Source organism: Lissotriton helveticus, chromosome 8, assembly GCF_964261635.1.
Source record: "Lissotriton helveticus chromosome 8, aLisHel1.1, whole genome shotgun sequence".
NCBI lineage: Eukaryota > Metazoa > Chordata > Amphibia > Caudata > Salamandridae > Lissotriton > Lissotriton helveticus.
The window spans coordinates 1088979732-1089000551 of NC_136069.1; positions in this window are offsets into that span (position 1 = coordinate 1088979732).

A 20820-nucleotide genomic window follows, 5' to 3' on the forward strand; every position below is an offset into this window, starting at 1 on the left:
TTTATTCCCTTTACTGTACGACATCAACATGCTTATGCAATGTAAGTGAAACTCATTAATTTGTCTATACAGAGGGAATTTTATTTTTTATTTTTTATTAACTTTATTTGTCGTTTTGTAACGTTACAGTAATTCAAAACAATTGAGCACACCGTCATGCCATAATCTCTATGGAGTATAAAACTGTACATCATAGTTAGAAATGCACATCAAAAAACACTTACATAGTCATTACATAGGCAGGTCGACCTTTCACGTTCCCCAGCCTTTCAAATGTTATTAATTGACTGTATAGCGGTGTAGATGCCCCTCCAGGTCCACAACGGGAACTATGCAAAAAGAAATTAGTTTAAAGCTTTAGATAGTCCCACAGATCACCAATGTCCAAACGTATACATTTACCCAACACCAGTTGGAACTGGCCCTTGCTCTAGTTGCGAATCAGATCTCGAAGGAGTAGATGCCACATAAGCCTTAAATGTACCCCAAATATCTTTCTGGTGTGAGGTACAAGGTAATGTGGAAACATGTGTCTCACTGTTTGTGTTGCAATAAGCTAGGCTCTGTAACCATTTTTGCAAGGCAGGGACCCTTTTCCCTCCCCAATTAACAGCAATCTCTCTTTTGCCTAGTAGGAATCCGATAGCAGTGAATCTCCTGACTCCTTTAGGAAAGTTCACTACATATCCCATGAGCACTACCTCGGGCCGTGGAACGAGAGTTAAGTCAAGCATGAGGCCCAATGTGTGATGTATCTCAGTCCAGTAAGGCTGTATTTTGGGGCATGTCCAAGTCAAATGTGCAAAATCTGCGTGTGAAACCATACATTTCATGCATTGATGCAATCTAGACGGGTCAATTCTGTGTGAGTTCTCTGGTGTGACGTACATTCTGCGCAGAAACCTACAATGCAGTAGTTTGTGCTGACTATTTAATGAGATGTCTTTAGTAACCGCACAGCACTTTTCCAATTGATCATCCAAAATGGGGTGTCCCAAATCTGACTCCCAAGCCTCATGAATCTGGTGATTGTTAATGGGTAGGAGGGCCGAGCAGTCTCTGTATAGCTTGGATATCAGGTTTTTGCCCCAGTTAGTGTCAATGATGGTAGTAAGTGAAGTAAATGAGTTGGGATCGATTGGAAAACTGGTTTAAGTGGCCCGCAGCGCTGAGCGGACCCTATTCAGCACAAAGCAGTCCATGAAGGTGGATGACCGAAATTGGACGTCCTCAGCCAGAGAAAAAACGAGGCCCCTGGTAAAAGATCGCAGAATTTTACAATATAGAATGCAGCTAGCATTCGCTTAACCAGTGATTCTCTCATTATAGGGAACCAACGGGCGTTGGGAATAGGCAATGCGGATTAATATATTAGGGGAGTCCCCAGCATTCGGCGCAGTCTGTGCAAAGTTCAGCTGGTGGTAGATACAGTTTGTATATCTGTGGGGTCTCTGGGAACTCCCTTGGGGAGCACACCGCAAGGGTGTCAGGAAGTACGAAGTCTTCTTCCGGTCAGAGGAATGGTATCCTTGCGTCTGGGTGAAACCAGGCTTGGGTGTAACTGCACTGGGCAATGAGAAAACATAGTCGGGAATCCGGGACACCAAAACCCCCTCTATTGTACAGCAGGCCCGGCTCCAGGAATTTTTATTTGGGTGGGCCAAGGGTGCATTTGGGTGGGCCACTGGGGCTCGATTTGTCGCATATATTTCTGGGCAGGCCTGCTTCAGGGCCCTCCTTTATCTCTTTTTAATCTTGCAAGGCCCAGTAAAACACACTCTTTTCCAAATCTCTTTCTAAATGTCATCACTCTCAAAAAGTGTTTTTTCCATGTAATGTTCCTTTGATGGGAAGAGGAGGTTTTTGAGGTGGGAGTATCAGACAAGTGACACTTCTCTGGCTCCCTCTGTGCGAGCCTTCAGGGAGAATCCCTCTTCATTACTACCTCCACCCGGCCCCAGACTCTGCAACATACTCCCTTACAGTCTTGAATATCCACTACTCCTCTCCAGTGCACCTTATCTCACAGCTGACCTTGGGCCCCAGCCCTATATGAGGCACCATCGGGCTCCACTTTCATTTTGCCCGGTAAAAACATTAGAAAAATCACCTTCAAACTTAAAACATTGAATATAGCAGTAAATATAATTAGCACGCACTTTAAAGTATGTTCCACAGTAGCCCTTATGACCCGACTGCTAATTAAATAAACAAAAAACGAAAGGCCATGACAGGGCCGGCTTTAGCGCTGATGCGAAAGTCTTTTTTGGTGCCGCACCATTAACCTCTTTCTTCGTAAATACCTTTACTACTACCTTCCATCGGTGCCCCTCATCCCTCCATTACCCCCCCTATTGACCTCCTCCTCGGATTTCCTCACTGCCTCACACCACAAGTGCCCCTCATATCCCCATAGCCCCTCCCCTTCATGACCTCCTCCTCGAAGACCAGTACCCCTTATCTCTGTAGCCCCTCCCCCTCGTGACCTCCTCGTCTGACTCCCTCACTACCACCCTCCACCAGTGCCCCTCATCTCTCCCTAGCTCCCCCCACCCCATGACCTCTTCCTCAGATTCCCTCACTGTCATCCTCCACCAGTGCCCCTCATCGCTCCATAGCCCCTCCCACTACCTCCTCCTCGGATTCCCTCACTGCCACCCTCCAACAGTGCCCCTCATCTTTACGTAGCGCCTCTCTCATATGCATTTCATTTGTTGAATAGCGCTACTCATATCAGTGTAGTGTGTGTCAGTACTTTACATCACACACACATTATACAGAGACAATGAATCATACAAGTATGTAAATCAGCCTATAGGGAATGTTACTAAAGCAAATGAGGATTACAAGGTGTATGAATCACGTAATCCATACTGGTGGGCAGTATATTTTAAAAGGGTTTGGTATGGGGAAACACAAACTTAGGATTTAAAGAGTATTCCATGGGTGTCAGCTTTACTGATAAAAATGTACATCTGCCCAAACATACTCATTTTAGCAACATTAGAATAATGAAAGACTGAGGAAGTTCTAACTATATCACAAAACAAAAAAAGCGAAGTTCTAACTATACCATTCATGTTTGTATGCAGCTCTTCGATGACAGTTCATAGGTCACTGTCCTATGTTAGGATTGTACCTTCTGAACTGCAAGTAACACAAGGATGTCTGTGACAAAGGCAGTAACCCACTGAGCTTCCACATAAAATACAGTTCATCTGCATTTAAAAACTACTAACAGACAAATGATTGCTCTCCAGCAGGATCATTAATCACCAGCATTATCAGGGCATTTTGAATCTTCTTATTGTTGTCCTGCATTGGCCACAATATTGATAAAAATTGTTTAAATGAAGCACACACGAAGTATGTGTCCTGCTGGGCCTGTGCCGATTTTAAAAAGAAAAAAATGTAGTAACACATTCTCTTACCTACTCCATTAGTCAAACTTTGTCTCACATCCTGATGTGATAAGCCACTGCAGGGGTTAGAAAAGGTGACTAGGAATAAACAAACTTCTTTTCTCCTGCACTGCATAGAAAAAGAAATATCAACGCAGCAGAACAGTAGACAAAGGTTACCAAAGGTTACCGGTGTCAAAGAAAGGATTTGTCACCTTTCGCCATACAGAGATGAAGGGGTGAAAATATAAACAAAGCCTCATTAACATGTTAATGGTCTTCAAAGACCTGTTAAGTACTCGGGTGGGGGGCTGCGATAATCTCTAATACTGTCTCTGTGTGCGCGGCCTGGGAATCGGTCTCTGCCTGGGCTGACAGACACGACCTGTGCATTGCACGCCTGCCTTCAAGCCCTCACTGCCAGGGCCAAGGCTCCTGTTTGGGTGGGCCAGGCTCATGTTTGGGTGGGCCTGGCCCACCTGGCCCACCCGCTAGAACCGGGCCTGTTGTACAGTAATGTAAGAATCTGCCGCCGGACCCGAGGGGGTCTGCCCCCCATGTTAAACAGATGAGATAAGAGAGCAGCATCTGGAAGAAGCTATTCGAAAGTGGGATGGGAATTTTATTGAACAGATATAAACATTTTGGGAGGACTACCATTTTGATTAATGCGACCCGGCAAGCAATAGACAGGGGGAGCCACAGCCATTTCTCTATTTGTGTCTCGAAGACGGATAATTTGAGCAGAGTCTAAATGTAAGTGAATGCCCAGATACTTAGTGGATACAGTGCACCATTCTAACAGGAATTCGCAATCCCAATACAACGTGCTAGGAGTCAAGGGGAATATTACTGACTTAGACCAATTAATGTGGAGTCCAGACAAGCGTCCAAACCAGATTGTCTTTCCGATTAAAGGCTCGATATTTACCTGGGGGTCACGGACATATAAAATGACAATTTTCCGCATACAGGGAAACGGTGCACAGACATAATATCGACTCCAAAATATCGACTGGAAAGAATATCGAGTTGTAAATATCGTTTGGAGAAAATATCGACTAGACAGAATATCGACAGTCAAAATATCGTTTTTAAGGTAAGTGAAGTAATATCGACTGTAAATAATATATACAGTGAAAATATCCAAGTATATAATCTAGATAGTAAAAAATATAGTTTTTTAAATAATATTTAATTATTTATAGTGTTTTATGTTATATTATATGTGAAAAGTGTCATTTTTTTTAATTATTATTTTTAATTAATAATTTTTTTAAATTATTGTGTAATTTTATTCTGTAGCGGGTTGTGGGTTTATAGGGGAATAGGGTGGGAAGTAATTTAATTATAATAAATTAAATATGTAAATTTATTAATTGGTAGTAATAATTAATTAATTGGTAATTAAATAATATATGTTAATTATTTACAATTAAATTGGTAATTAATTTAATTTAATTGATTAATTGCTAATTATGTAAATTAAAATAATGTATTTTCTGTAGCGGGTTGTGGGTTTATAGGGGAATAGGGTGGGAAGTAATTTAATTATAATTAATTAAATATGTAAATTTAATAATTGGTAGTAATATTTAAATAATTGTAAATTAAAAAATATTTTTTAATTAATTAAAATGTAATTGGTAATTACTTTAATTTAATTGATTAATTGCTAATTATGTTAAATTAAAGGGGTATTTTTAGGGTTCAGGGTCAGTTTTCAGTTTTTGGGCAAAGGGGTATTTTTAGGGTTCAGGGTCAGTTTTCAGTTTTTGGGTAAAGGGGTATTTTTAGGGTTCAGGGTCAGTTTTCAGTTTTTGGGTAAAGGGGTATTTTTAGGGTTCAGGGTCAGTTTTCAGTTTTTGGGCAAAGGGGTATTTTTAGGGTTCAGGGTCAGTTTTCAGTTTTTGGGCAAAGGGGTATTTTTAGGGTTCAGGGTCAGTTTTCAGTTTTTGGGCAAAGGGGTATTTTTAGGGTTCAGGGTCAGTTTTCAGTTTTTGGGCAAAGGGGTATTTTTAGGGTTCAGGGTCAGTTTTCAGTTTTTGGGTAAAGGGGTATTTTTAGGGTTCAGGGTCAGTTTTCAGTTTTTGGGCAAAGGGGTATTTTTAGGGTTCAGGGTCAGTTTTCAGTTTTTGGGTAAAGGGGTATTTTTAGGGTTCAGGGTCAGTTTTCAGTTTTTGGGTAAAGGGGTATTTTTAGGGTTCAGGGTCAGTTTTCAGTTTTTGGGTAAAGGGGTATTTTTAGGGTTCAGGGTCAGTTTGGGGTTTTTGGGGTACATATACAATATTGCCTATTATTTAATTAAATTGTGTTACTATATATATATGTTTTAAGAAATATGATGAAATTTTTTTTATTTTTTTACTTTCATTAATTATTTAATTATTAAAAGTTATTTTAAGTATTGTTAATTATATTTTAGTAATTAATTTTTTATATTAATGTAATTAAACATTGTTTTTAGTAAAGTCGATATTTTTTACAACGATATTTTTGTAAACGATATTTTGTACTCGATATTTTTGTACTTACCTGTTTGTAGATTGGAACTCGATATTTTGACTGTCGATATTTTCTCAACGATATTTTGGGTAGTCGATATTCTTTCAGTCGATATTCTGTCAGTGATCCCAGGGAAACAAATAGCGGACCGGTGTTAAACTGATGTCCCCAATGTTGATGCCGCTCCTGGAAGTGACGAACCAACGGTTCCATAGCTTGGATGAACAATAAGGGTGAAAGAGGGCACCCCTGTCGTCTGCCTCGAGAAAGAGAGAATGGTTGTGATAATGTGCCATTCAAATAAACTCTTGCAGATGGTTTACTATATAATAACGCTTTGGCGGCCACAAAGCCCAAAGGCATCTCCATCCTGCGCATCACCGAGAGAAAGAAGGGCCACTCGAGGGAGTCAAACGCCTTCTTGGCGTCCAGTAAAATCGCCGCAGCGGGGACGTCTGGGGTGATTCTGTGCAAGACCGCGAACTATGTCCTCTGGTTTAATGACGTGGACCTATGAGGGACGAATCCCGATTGCGCTGAGGAAAAAATATTTCCAGAAGGAGCGATAAACAAAGGGCAAGAATCTTGGCCAATATTTTGTAATCTAAATTTAGGAGGGACACTGGCCTATAGGAGCCACAAGAGGTGGGGTCTTAACCCAGTTTCGGTAGGAGCACTATAATTGCTTCACAAAGCGTGGGAGGTAACTCATTTTTCTCAAGGGCTTCCGCGTATACCTCCACTAATTTGGGGGTGAGGAGATCTATGTAGGTTTTATAAAAGTCCTCCATAAACCCATCCAGGCCTATACAGAGGGAAGTTAACATGTCATGGTCTATTGACTGAAAAATCCATCTAACTGCCATGCAGGTTTTTATTTATTTATTTGAAAAGTGTTATATAGCATGAACGTGACCCTTGCGGTTATCACAGCGCTAACAAGTGAATTAGGCAAACACATAGGGCCCCATTAGTATGTCCGCCTGCCATACCCTCGGGAAACGGGAATGCCCGCTGAGGGTGCGGCGGTCCCGCACTCCTGATTAGGATGCCCCCGCCACACTGATGGGTGAATGGCGCATTTGCAACAAAGCGGCTGGCGGTGCATAGAGTACCGCCCGCCGCAATGCCACAAAGGCCGGTTTGGCGTTTCAATGCACAACATGACTTGCACCGCGCGGTGCCTGTCACATTGTTCATTAAAAGGCAGAGGGTCCCATAGGTACCCCCCATGTACACCCCCCGCTGCCCCGGAGTCCCTGGGAGCCCACAAAGAGCCCCCGCAAGCAGACTCTGAATGCCTTTCCGTGGTGGCAATGCCGCCACAGAAAGGCATGTTCACGGCCGCATTGTAATATGGCCTGCGGTGTCTAACAGACACCGCCACCATATTGAACCCTTTTCCAGCCGGTCGACTTGACGACCAGGCGGAAAAGCGGCAGACGGTCTTTTCATCTGCCGCGGACCCCCCAGCCATTGTAATATGGCGGGGGTCTTTGCTGCAAGGATGGCAGGCGCATCGCTCCTGCCGGGCCGGAGGTGACTACCGCCGGCCAGGAAGGCACGTGGAAATAAGATCCATGGTGCTTTTCATGTTTGTCATACAAAAGTACGACCTGTTGAGGACTGTCTGTGCAAGATAGGACCGTACATTGTCAGGTCAAGTCAGCAGTGCTGTTGATTTGCACAGTCGGCTGGCCACTTCGGATTAAGGGGCTCCCAGTCCCTCCTGGCCCCACACGAACATGACCAAACACACTCCAACCGAGCACAAGCAGAGAACAGACATGCCATGCTGTGATCTAAAAGAACAGAGAACAAAGAGGTATTATTCATTCTCGCAAGTAACTTTTATCAACAGGCACATGTTACAATTTATCCTGCCCAGGTTTCATGATTAACAGGATGTTGTCCTTTTCTGTTGCAATAACCTCTGCCTGTTCGGGGGGACTATTTGGAGATTCTACCCACACCTTGGCTCCCAGATTCTTGTCAGTAGAGGCAAACCCTCCATTCCCATGCATGGTGAGACGGGCTGGGGCAGTCCCCTTCTTTACTATCTCTCCGTATACTGGCATGATCACTATTTGAGCGACTCTGTCTCCAGGTTGTATTATCAAATCAGCGTCTTCACTATTCAGTAGGATGACCTTGATTTCACCTTGATAGTCCGCATCGATGACCCCTCCCAGCACTTGAATGCCCTTTAGATCCAATCCAGATCGAGGGGCAATCAAGCCAAAGTGCTCCGGGGGAAGCTGGATTCCCACTCCTGTCTCAATGAGTGCTATCTCTCTTGGTTTGAGTCTGTACAGTTTCAAAGCATGCCGATCAAGAGCGGCAGCCTTTGGTGTCGCCCGGTATGGTGCCAAAGCTCCAAGAGCTGTCTCTCAGTAGTGAATTGTATTGGTGGCGATATGAGGCTGAATCTGCAAGTTGGGGTTAGCATTCGCATCAGAGGAGTTTCTGCATTTGCTAAGGGTCTATTATTCAGTATTTGCAATGCCTCATTTAAATGATCTCTCCAATTTTACAATGATAAAACAGACAACTTTCTCAATTGATCCTCAACAATCCATTCATGAGCTCAATCAGACCTGCAGCCTGCAGATAATACGGAATATGACAGACCCATTCAATGTTGTGTTATGCACAATAATCCTGCACAAATTTGCCTTTGAAATGAGACCCATTGTCACTTTGAATCTGTACTGGAATTCCATAATACAAAATCAGCAAATCTAAAGTTTTTAATGTGTTCAACTGAGTAGCAAGTTTACATGGAAATGCTATCAAATATCCAGAGTATGTTTCTACAGCTGTGCACGCATATTGACATCCCGACTAGTTGGCAGGGGCCCAAGTAATCAATCTGCCAGATCTGTGCTGGTAATTTTCCGCTGCCTATCTGGCCTCTCTTTGACAAATGGGACATTGTGAGATCGCAGTTTTAATCAGATATAGGGGAATGTGTATCCCTCTAATCTCTGCCCACCTGCCAGTAATTTTTTCTCCAGTGTGCCCGCACTTCTGATGTTCCCATTTCACAATCCCAACCAGGTCAAAATCTTGAGTTGCCACCTCGGTCTCCGAAATCTTAGCTTTTTCATCTGTGAGGGAATTTAACCAGAGTGAGTCAGTCGAACAGTGAGCATCTACATGATACACGGTCACTGTGCTTTGTGGCAACATGGTCCAGATCTCTTTCCACAGTTCCTTATCCCACAGTTCCTTTGAATATATCATTCAATTATGGGCATGCCACGTGGGAAGCCATGTGGCTAACCCATTGGCAGTGGATCACGAGTCAGTGTATACATGGCATTTTCTTGGCAGTTCTTGTTTCAAAGCTTGATACACAGCATATAGTTCTGCGTACTGGCTACTCTTTCCCTCACCAGTAGTGGTCAACAATATTTTGTTCACAGGATTGTATGACACCTCCTTCCATTGTCTTTTAGCCCCTACGTACCTAACTGAACCATCAGTAAACCACACAGGCTACCTGTCCTCTAAGGACAATTCTTCAAATGGCCTACCCCACTTCACAGGATGCTCCTGTATCTCAGGTACATCATGCAACACCTCAGTATCCCCCATTGGGGCTTGTGCCACCTGCTCATGCAACACTGCAGTGCCATTGGGACCTTCCTGTATGTACCACTTCCATTTGATTATGCTGGCCTCTTGCGCATGTCCTATTCTGTGGGTCTTGGGGAAACGCATCACCCATTGCATTATAGGAATCCAAGGTCTCAAAATCACATTGTGCCCTAGGTTCAAATGCTCAGTATCCACCAGGGCCCAATAACACGCAAGCAACTGTGTACCACTCTCTAGCATCTTACAATTTCTTTATCCAACATCCTAAGGGCACCCTAGTTTTTCCTTGCTTCTGCCACAGACTCCAATTAGCATACAGTCCTTAAACTGTCACGTTCAGCTCAACATCCCCCTCCCGCACTGGCCATGAAGGCTGGATTCCTGTGTAAGCAAAGTGCTGTTGGCCACAGGAATGTGTGACTAGTGTAATAGATTCAGAGGAGTCAGAGAGCTACTGATTGGATGGTGGTAGGTTTGGGTGTAGTGAAGGAAGCTGAGTCAATTACAAGTTGATATGTGAGATATTAGATTAAGGCATTGGTACTACTATGAGTTGTAGCAAGGAGGGGACGGCAGAAAGGTCAGAGGTAGTAAGTGATTACCAGGAGTATGTGGTTCAGCAGTGGTTGCTCTTGGTGTAAGGTGGGGATGTGTTGTGGCATAGCGAATGATAGAGGTTGGCTTGGATCCACATGAAGATCTAGTACATAATGCACGCCTGGTTATAAAGGCCTTGGGAGGGGCAGGGCACATTCATGGCTGCGGCTTTTTTGATGAAGGGAAATATTTCCTCAAATAACTTGAGGTTACGATCTGAAGAATGGATGAGGATTGTCCTATTGTTATAGATGGAGATGATTCCTTCTGTTTTGTAGATCAAAGAGTGACTACTGAGAGTATTAAGCCATGGGTAGTTTTTTTAGATGCTGAGATCTGGAGCAGCTAGAGCAAGATTTCCTCCAGTGTGTCCTTCTTCTCGTAATACCTTTTTTATCTAGAAGTATGGGTCAGAGATAAGGGATTCAGGATCAGTTTTGAGAAGTCTGTGTTTTAACTTCTTAGCTGCGTTTTTCGTAAGGTGGAGGGAATACTTAAGTTTATAAACATATTTGCCAGATTGTTCTAGGTTGATGTCTGTTGCTGTGAATGAATCCATATTGGAACAAGATGAATTGAGCAGGTGTTCAAAGTGAGAGCGATCAATCTTAGGTATGATGTGAAGTCAGGATTTGAGTTGGTTACACGTCTTTCCGGATGATTGTGGGAGAAGGCTGGATAAATTGAGAGAGCAGAGAAATTACATTGTATTTGTAGGTGTGACCTCTAGGGCAAATCATGATAGTGAGCAGAGATGATGAGTGGCTCCGGATTGCTGAGGATCATGCGAGCGAACATATCCAGTAATTTATAGGTTTACAAAGAAGGTCAGAGGCTATCATTGAGATAATATAACTAATTCTATAGGTCCTATTGTGTTATCTGCCTATCAAACTGGTAAAAGACTTCTGAAAATGTTACAACAGATTATACCCTTTCCTCCCACTCCCCAAAGGAGTGGGAAGAAAGGACCCGATAGGCTTCAGATGGGATTATGTTAATATCCTGTACCTGGGACTACCAGAATACTCACTCACCCGTTTACAAGTGGTCCAAAATGCTGCAGCCAGGGCCATACTTTCGCTCGGCCCGAGGTCGGGGATGTCGCAGCATTTGAAATCCCTCCACTGGCTCCCGATCCGCAAGAGGACCCACTTTAAGGCTCAAGGTCTTGGCCTTTAAGGTCCTCCACGACATTGGAGACCCTTATCTTAGGAAAAGAGTCCAGTTTTAACATCCTCTGCGCACCCTGCGCTCCTCGGCAATGCCTCTGGCACACACTCCTGTGTCCCTCCACTCTAGAATCCGAGGGCGATCTTTTCAGGTGCAGGTTGCCAAACTTTGGAACCGTATGCCGCTAACTCTAAGACAAACGCATGACCTTCTCTCATTTAGGAAGTCCTTAAAGACTTGGTTGTTCCAGCAATAACCTCTGGGTTGTTTTAGTTAGTCTGATCTGTCACACACACTTAGCGCCGGGACACTCTTTCGAGTAGCACTGCACTCTACAAATACCCTGTTAACATAACATAACATGATAAAAGTAGATGCTTACATTTTATTTAGTGCCAACTCTGTTATCTGCATCTAACTAGTACAAGACCAATGATAATAATAGATGTTTACAAATAATTTAAACCATGGAATTAAAGCTCGGGAAGATGTTAAAAGATGAGCTCTATGTTTAGTCTGTAGGCACATATAGTTCTTGTCCTTTTTTTATTTTAATCAAATGTGGAGCGGGTTGCAAGAGTACTTCATCAGTTTCTATGAGCAGAGTTAGATCCGGTACTTTGTTAGTTTCTAGTTGTGTGAGAGACAGCCACCAGTTTGTGGGAGGGTGGGTGTGAGGTCAACAGAATATAAGATGTCTGACAATCAAATAAAATGACATGTACAGTGGAGAAAAGCAGAGGAGAGTTCAACAATCAGGAGGACATAGACAAAGATCAGCTGCACAGGCCGAGCATATTGGCGAGACAAAGGGGGGCACATACCCAGAGTGTGCAGTGGAGTGTTACGCAAAACTGCCCCTGTGTAGTAAATCACTTATGACCTCCGAAGTAAGTAGATACAGATGCTCCCATGTCTTGGATTCTCAACCTCCTATTAATATGATATTAAAGGTTACCTGGCTCTACTATGATTCAGGACACCAGCATATAAAGAAACAAAATAACAAGGATTCTTACACAGCTTGCTTTGTGTCATCTTTGTTTTCTAAGAAAGACCCTGATACAGAGGGCACGTTAATTGACCATGACGTTGCATGAACATGTGCATACCAAAACCCCTAAGCCATCCATACAGCTGAGTTCAAGAGAAGCATACATTACTCAGTCTAAGAACATTCAAATACATTTTCTGCCTGACACTAACAACTCTCAGGATCAGGTTTCTTGGTAGGGTGTCGTATTCCCAATACCAAAGCGTGCCATTTTCACTCTCTTCTCGGATTCTAGAGAATTTCCTCATAAATATCGAAGTACGTAGACCAGTGAGGCAATAAATGTCACATTAAACAGTGTGGGCCTCTTGCCTTTGAAGCCCTCATGTGTCGACTGGCATTCTGGCTGTCTCCTACTTTCCAAGTAGCAATTGTAAATAAAATGTAACTGTGTAGCAACCCCTACAGTGCTAGGTCACCCTGCTTTCTGAGTATCCTAACATGGCTGGTATATTGAATGTTTTCCATTCTCCACAGTCATGACTCCACCTGTAGACTAAGAAAGGGATCAGAGTGAGAATACTTTTAATACTTTCTGATAGTTTCAGAGTATGTGATAATGTGCTCATCTCTGAACCTGCACATGAGGATGAGGGCCAGAAGGAGAAACGGTTACTCTAGGAGCTTGACAGAGCCTTGAAGGACACCACTGCTCAAAGTGAGCATACGGGCCTCCAGTGGGAACATTTCTTGTGCAATCCCCAACATTCTATGTGACTTGCACCAGATCTCAATTGAGGAAGTTTTATCGGAAATAAAATATGATTGTGTGTGATAGCTTGGATCGAGTCTATCTTTGAGTTAGCCGGCACTCCATGGAGGGAGGAGCAAGATGGTGGATTGACACCGCCAAGGAACACAGGCATCCGGAGCAGCTTCCCCAAAGCCTCCTTCAAAGCCACTTGCACCGGCAAAATGGATTGTCTAAAATGCCGAACTGATGAAGCGAATTGAAGTGTGAAGACTCTATGTTTGGCACAAAGTAACGAAAACTGGCTACAACTTAGCTGGATACTTGCAACTTATGCTGGCAATCCCATTCTGCTGCGTTTCCAGACAGCTCCACAAACACCGGCTGTCCCGTCTCCTGAGCTCGGTAATCACTTGGGAATCCTTAGTACGGGATACTTGCGCCAGTTCCACGATGGCTCCACCGAAGGCTCCGGCGCGTGCAATGTGCGCAGGCAGGCAACTACCTCCCGCTGTTACAGGGGAGGTTGATGAGACTGAAGACGCCGATTCAGCAATAGCACTACCGAGATCCCGGGCTGATAGTTCTAAAGTCGGTAAAACTATTCTTCAATTAATTCAGTAAAGGACGGCGGAAGAATTGCTTGCACTAATTTCGTCTATTGAGACTGCCAGCAGCCATAATATCGCAGGGATTTTGTCCAAGGCTATCTCTACTTGCACTGAAAAAACTATTGGGGTGCAGAGGAAGGGTGGAACTATTCTAGAGCACTGGTCAGAGTCTGGCGCCCAACAACCAAATATGGGTGACTGTCCTATGAACGAAAGGGGGACTTCAGAAAGCGTAATAGCAGCACAGAGAGCAGTGGACAAATCAAATAAAGAAAATGCAGAGCTGACTAGCAGGGAGCCGCATTAGGCTGATCTTCAGGCTAAATCAACTGCAGAGATGTGTGTTAGCAATGTGGCTAACACAACTGATATGGCTAACATAGTTAACATGGCTGACAGTGCTGTTTGTGTTGCGGTGAATTGACAGCTTATTGCGCAGGCACAAAGGGGGGGTGATAGCCACCCAGATATTTTGACCCGATTAGCTACTTTTGTTCTTTCTAATGACTGTTCTGAAAAGCGATTGGATCTGCAATCTCCGTTAAGTACAAGCTCATCGGAGGAAGGAGAGATACATGGATGTAAAGCAAAGGCAAAGAAAGGGGAAATAACGGTTAAAAAAACACCTAAGACTGCGGCTAAGAAATACAATACCCATATATTTAAGGGGTAACAAGAAAACACCGACTAACTCTGATCAACAAGGTATAGCTATGCTACGCATAAAGAGGTATTAAATTTTACTTCCCTCGGTCGCTGGGTTTAAACGAAAGGTGGGTGAAGTCATTGGTCTCTCGATTATCAGGGAGTAGCCCAACAGAAACATCCCAGAATAAAGAAGTTAGATTGGGTGACATGGGTAAAGGCATATCTAAAGTCTCTGTTCCATCTGACATGAAAGGTGCTACTGGAACTGGAACTGGTTTATCGTTGAACCAGCTATCTAATACTGACTTAATATCAACTGAACAGTTGCTGGTCACTCAGAACCATCTCAAGAAGCTCAGGAGCATTTTACGCAGCTCAGAACTGATAATCAAGGTATTCAAGAGGCTTTACAGGCAGCAACACTTAAGGTTGATACTCTTGTTAAAGATATTATAGACCTCCAGCAGTGAGTGGCAGATACTGAGGAGGCTATGTCTCAGATGATGGATTTGATGCACACTCATTATACTTCCATTATAGCATTGCAACTCAAGGTGGAAGACTTGGAGAATCGTCAACGTCGGCACAACCTCAGGTTATTTGGTGTTCCCGAGGGAAAAGAGGGGGCAGATCCTCCTGCTTATTTGGCATTATTATTCCAGAAGGCTTTCCCAGATCTGGGTGATTGGGACTGGGACTGTCAGATTCAGTGCACACACAGACTTCCTCTGGGGCCTCAAAGACAGGGGTCTCGATTTCCAAGGCCTTTGTTAATATATTTTGGTAACTTTCTGTTGCGCCAGGCTGTATATTTAAAAGCCCGCCCTTACTAGGTAACCCGCCCAGCTCATGTGGCCCTTATGTCTAGGCTGCTCACGTCCTTCGAGCGATGGCTGGTTTGTAAAAAAGATGACCGCAGTCTTATCTCGGAACTCTATGCGATGATCATGCGCAACCCCAGAAAGCAACGAACGAGGGCGCAGGTTCGATGGGAAACGGAATTGGGACGCCCCCTGACAGCCAAAGAATGGGAACATGTGTTCTATCGTGCACATCACACGACCTCTAACACCACAGGGACCGAGTCCGCCTATAAAACAGTCAGCTATTGGTACTATACTCCGGCGCGAGTACGGGCTTGGGACAAAGCGAAGTCGGGCCTCTGCTGGAGAGGGTGTGGGATGTCCGGGACCCTGATTCATCTGCTGTGGCGCTGCCCAAAACTGGAACGCTACTGGGCGACAGTTCTTGACAAACTGGATGCTGCTTTTCAGATTACACTGCCCAGATTACCCGAGCATGTTTTACTGGGACTTCCCCATCCTAAATTCTTCCCCTTGCGGTCACTGAGAGGTAAACAGATAGCTTTGGCTCTACTAGCTGCGCGACAAGTTCTTTTGGCACAATGGGACTCCCCAGCGCTCCCTGACCCACGTGACTGGTTCCAGCGGCTCTGGCACACCCTTGCTATGGAGCGCCTGTCCTTGGGGATGGATGGAAAAGGTGCCGACTATGCGGCCCTTTGGGAGCCGTTTGTGCAACTTTTTTCTAAGGACCTGCGGGAAGTGACGTGTCCGAAGTATCTGCAAATATTACAGCTTATACCTTTGGAACCTGTAAAGGCCGTAGCGCACGCCTGAGATGTGTGTTGGTGGTAATCCCAGGAGGAGAGACTGGACCTTGAGAGACTGGTGCTATGTGGTTCAACTGATGCGGAGGGGGGGTGGGGGGCACGGGGGCAGGGGGGGTGGGAGTGGTTGGTAGGTGGGAGTGGTTATTTTGATGTTTTTTTTGTTTTCTCTTCTCTAAAAAGCGGTCAATATGCTTCCGGTGCGGTGGTGGTGACTCTTCAACTTCGCGGGGTCGGCCTCAGGGATGTAGACCCGAACGCTGTGTATAACCATTGCGTGCATCCGCCCTGCTGGCGATTTGATGTAGGCAGCTGGGCTGTGTTCTACAATTTTTGCCACACAATAAAACTGTTTGATTCTCAAAGCCCGCCCGAGTTCTACTGTAACAATAGATTCGATTACCTCTTTTGTACGATCAGATCTGTGTAAAGCATCAATGGATAGGAGATGGCAAATGGGAGAGCTAATCGAATCAATGACATCTTTAAATGCACAGGTGTTCTTACAAGAGCCAGCACGTTTGAAAGTCTTGAGGGGTGGCCAAACATATTTTTTTAACTATCAGTAAATGGCCAATTGAGAAGGGTGGGAAAAGCTGAAATGTATTTCATCTAAGTGATTAGGTACTGGTTTCTAAATGTCTCTGGTTTTGGGTGTAGGGTTTTTTGTGGGGGGTGCTCTGGGTGACCTGTTTTCCTTTAGCTGCTTTGGTAGCAGCTTTTCAAAGGGGTAATTCCTCCTCAAGGATACAGGGTGGGTTGGGGGGGTTGGTTGGGGGGTCATTTGGAAAATTGGAAAATAAAATCAACAATACGGCTCATAAAGAAACTAAGTACAGGTTTGTCTATAGTAGGGGGGAGAATAAATACTGTGAGGAGGAAACAAACTGTAATAATGGCAACAGTTCATACGAAAGGAAAAAGACAATTACATCATCTATAAAATTAAGTGTATAGATTGGAACGTTGGTGGACTAAATAGTAAACTTAAGAGGCAGTTGGTACGGGAAAAGTTAAAAATGCATAACCCCAAGTTTGTTTTTTTAACAGAAACACATCTTTCTTATAAAGACCGTAAGCTTCTATTACAATTGGGCTTTGAAACTATTGTTTGTACTTCTCAGGCTAGCTCTATTAGAGGAGTGGCAATATTGAAACATAAGGTGTTTTCTTGTGTGGCACAGAGAACTATGATAGATCAGGCTGGGAGATGGGTAATTGCACAGGTTGAAATACGATGCAAAAAATATACTTTATCTGCCATATATGGTTCCAATGTGGATGAATCATCAACTTGTGATGCCTTAAACATGGAATTATTAAACTGGGAGGGTGAAATGGTGATAATGGGTGACTTTAATTGTATTTTGAATTGTAACATAGATACAACTAGAAACACGTCCACTCATAGAATGTGTAAAACAAGAGCAGCAATAGTGGAACTTGTTCGCTTACAATTGTTTGCTTACAATTAGTTAAAAATTTGTGGAGATATTTATATCCTAATATTCCAGGATAAACGTATTACTCATCTCCACATGGTTTATACTCAAGAATTGATATGGCATGGGTTTCAGATGGGATTCTTTTATCAGCTGATATAACAATATGCCCAAGTATCACTTCAGATCACAATCCTATTATAGTAACATTTCAAGTTATAGCTGGAGACAAAGTACATAGACTTTTTACTTTGCCAAAATATTTTTTTACAGATGAAACATATATAGAAATTACTAGGAAGCAACTAGAAAATTTTTTTTAAGAAAATGTAGGTTCAGCTTCTCCATTGATAATTTGGGATACGTGGAAAGCAGTTATTCGAGGAACAACACAACAATATACACTACAGCAAAACAAACTAAGGCAAACATAATTGAGGAAGGTATCCTTGCCATAAGAATGGCTGAAATAGAGCACATGAAGGCAGTCCGGTCGGGATCATCTAATAAGGATAAATTACTATTTGACTTAATTGATTTAAGGGTGGCTACTATAAAGGTATTTAGGGAAAGAATTGCTGCAAGGTATAGTAAATATTGTATCCCACAATACGAATTTGGCGAACAAATGGGAAAAGTCCTTGCCTGTAAGGTAGCTGATGATCGGGCTAAAACCTATATCAAAGAAATAAAAGCGGCAAATGGTATACTGTACACAGAGCCAAAAGAGATTTTAAAACATTTCTCTGCTTATTATCAAGAATTATATATCTCTGATATTTTAACAGACAAGGAAGATATACACCAATATTTGCGATATATACACTTACCAAAGCTAAAAGAGGAAGATATTAATACAGTAGGAATGATGTTAGCAAAGAAGAGATACTCCAAGCAATATCTGCACTACCCTCGAGAAAGGCGACAGGGGAGGATTCCTTACCTCTGGAATTTTACAAATTGGTTAAGGAACAGTTATTTGAACATTTTAGAGGGGTTATACAATATATTGGAAACTACGGCACCATGCCGGACTCTTGGAACCTAACACGAATAGTGTTGTTCCTAAAAAGAAAATAAGCCTCCTGATCAGTGTGTCTCGTATAGGCCCATCTCGCTCATAAACTCAGACGTAAAAATATTTGCAAAAATACTTGCTACCTGGTTGGCACCAGCTATGTCAGATCTTGCTTCTATCCATCAACATGGTTTTGTACAAGGAAGGGAGACCACTGCTCATATCAATACTGCCATCTGTGCTTTTGATCTCGCAGAAAAAACTGACACTACCCTAGGTATGCTACTTTTAGACGCAGAAAAAGCGTTCAATAGGGTAAACTGGAAATTCCTATGGGGGGTACTGGCAAAAATGGGGATAAATAAAAATTTTAAACAGTGGACTCAGGCCTTTTATGACAAACCGCAAGCAAAATGTATGTATTTAGGGATACAATTGGATGTCTTTCCAATTTTTGGTGGTACACGACAAGGCTGTCCGCTTTCTCCTCTTTTATTTGAACTTTATATCAAACCATTTATTTATGCACTACAGTCTAACCTTCAAATCACACCATTACGACAGGGTGTAATGTCACTTAAAGTTATCGCCTATGCAGATGATATAGCGGTTTTCACCACCGAACCAGTAAGAGCAATGAAACAAATTGAAGACGAAGCAGCTAGGTTTGGCGCTATAGCTGGATATAAACTTAATACTAATAAAACTCAAATACTTTTACATTTCAAACCTAGGGAATTTGAACAGGGTGTATGTGATGTTGCTACATATTGGGGGGTTAGATTATCCTCACAGATTAATTTAATAGTTTCTTTGAATGATGAGTTTTTGATTAAAGATACGGCCATTCTGTTGAAAAACTGGCACAAACTTCCAATTGGCATTATTGGCTGGGCTAATATTACCAAAACGAAAATACTGCCGAAATTTGTGTACCTCTTTAGATCTATCCCTTTGCGGTTTCCTAATATTTTCTTTAAAAGATTAGAAGTCCTCTTTAGTAGTTTTATTTGGGGCTATAAGAAGGCACGGAGAGCAATTAACTTACTCAAATGCCCCTTCAACCAGGGCGGAATAGATTTTCCAGATTTTAAGATGTATTTTTGGTCTGCATTTGCAGGTCGCTTTCAAAGCTTAATAAATCCTTCATGTACTACTTTTTTCCACCAATTGATGCTGGCAGAAAACAGCTTGATGTATTTGTATAAAATCAATGATCCGAATTATTTTAAGCAGGTTAAATTTAAGACTCTACGGGATACTACGTTTATATGGAAGGCTATCTTAACTAGATGTGACTTATCATGTTATCATGATAAACTCCCTTTGTGGGGCAATCCAATTTTCCCTGAGTTCTTTCAAGATATCACGAGTAAACGATGGGCTAATTATGGCATTACAACGCTTGGTGATTTGTATGATTATAGTGGTTTTATTTCTTTTGAGAATTTACAACTGTTGTTCAAATTACCGGGGCATATATTTTTTAAATAATTACAAATCAAGAATTACTTTCTGACACATTTTAAACTAATGAAAATAACTGAGTCAGAGATATGGGATAATCTTTATCAAGATGAAGTTAAATCTATGATAAGTCATATGTATAAAATCTTCATTAGGTACAGAAAAGGGGATGGTAAAAAAGTAGCCGAAAGGTGGAGTCAAATATTGGGAGGGGAGGTTACGGTAAACACTGTAGAACAAAGTTTAAGGGTAGTTAAGAAATGTTATATGCTACTAACTTAGGAATGCAACATCTTCGTACTGTCTATTTTCTCTATTACACTCCAGAGAGAATAGCTAAGTGGGCTTCTGCAGGCTCTGGTAGCACTTGAGTAAAATGCCCCAGATGCAATCTCTTTGTAAATTGTTCTTAACTAGATATTTTTTGGCAGCAGGTGGGCCAGATATGTTTTCAAAAGTTGGGGATAGATCTTTCCCCTACTGTCAGAGATATTATGTTGGGTCCAGAAAATCTTAATTATAGACAGAACCGATTCCTTCTGATTTTGCTGGTAATAGCTAGATTGGTAATTGCTCGAGTTTGGATCAGTCCGAGCCCTCCACCTATAAGTAATTGGTGGATGCTGATTAAGGAAATCTATGCAATGGAATATGCTTTGGCAAATGTGAGGGGTGTTCAATCTCAGATTAAATTAAAGTCTATATGGGGGCTTATATTTTAATGTATGTGATACATGAACTAGGATTGATGGTATTAGTGAACTCATTTCTTTTTTTTCTCTTTGTGATTAATGAGCAGCTCTACTGTTTTGTTTCTTTTGTTATATAGGATATATGAAGCTTTACTTCTCTGTTTGTTGTTTGTGCCGTCTTGTTGACAAATAAAAATATTCCAAAAAAAAGAGATAGAGTCAATTTATTAAAAATGTATGCACTACGGAAAGTGTCTAATTTGGTGCAGGCTTATAGGGTTTTAATGA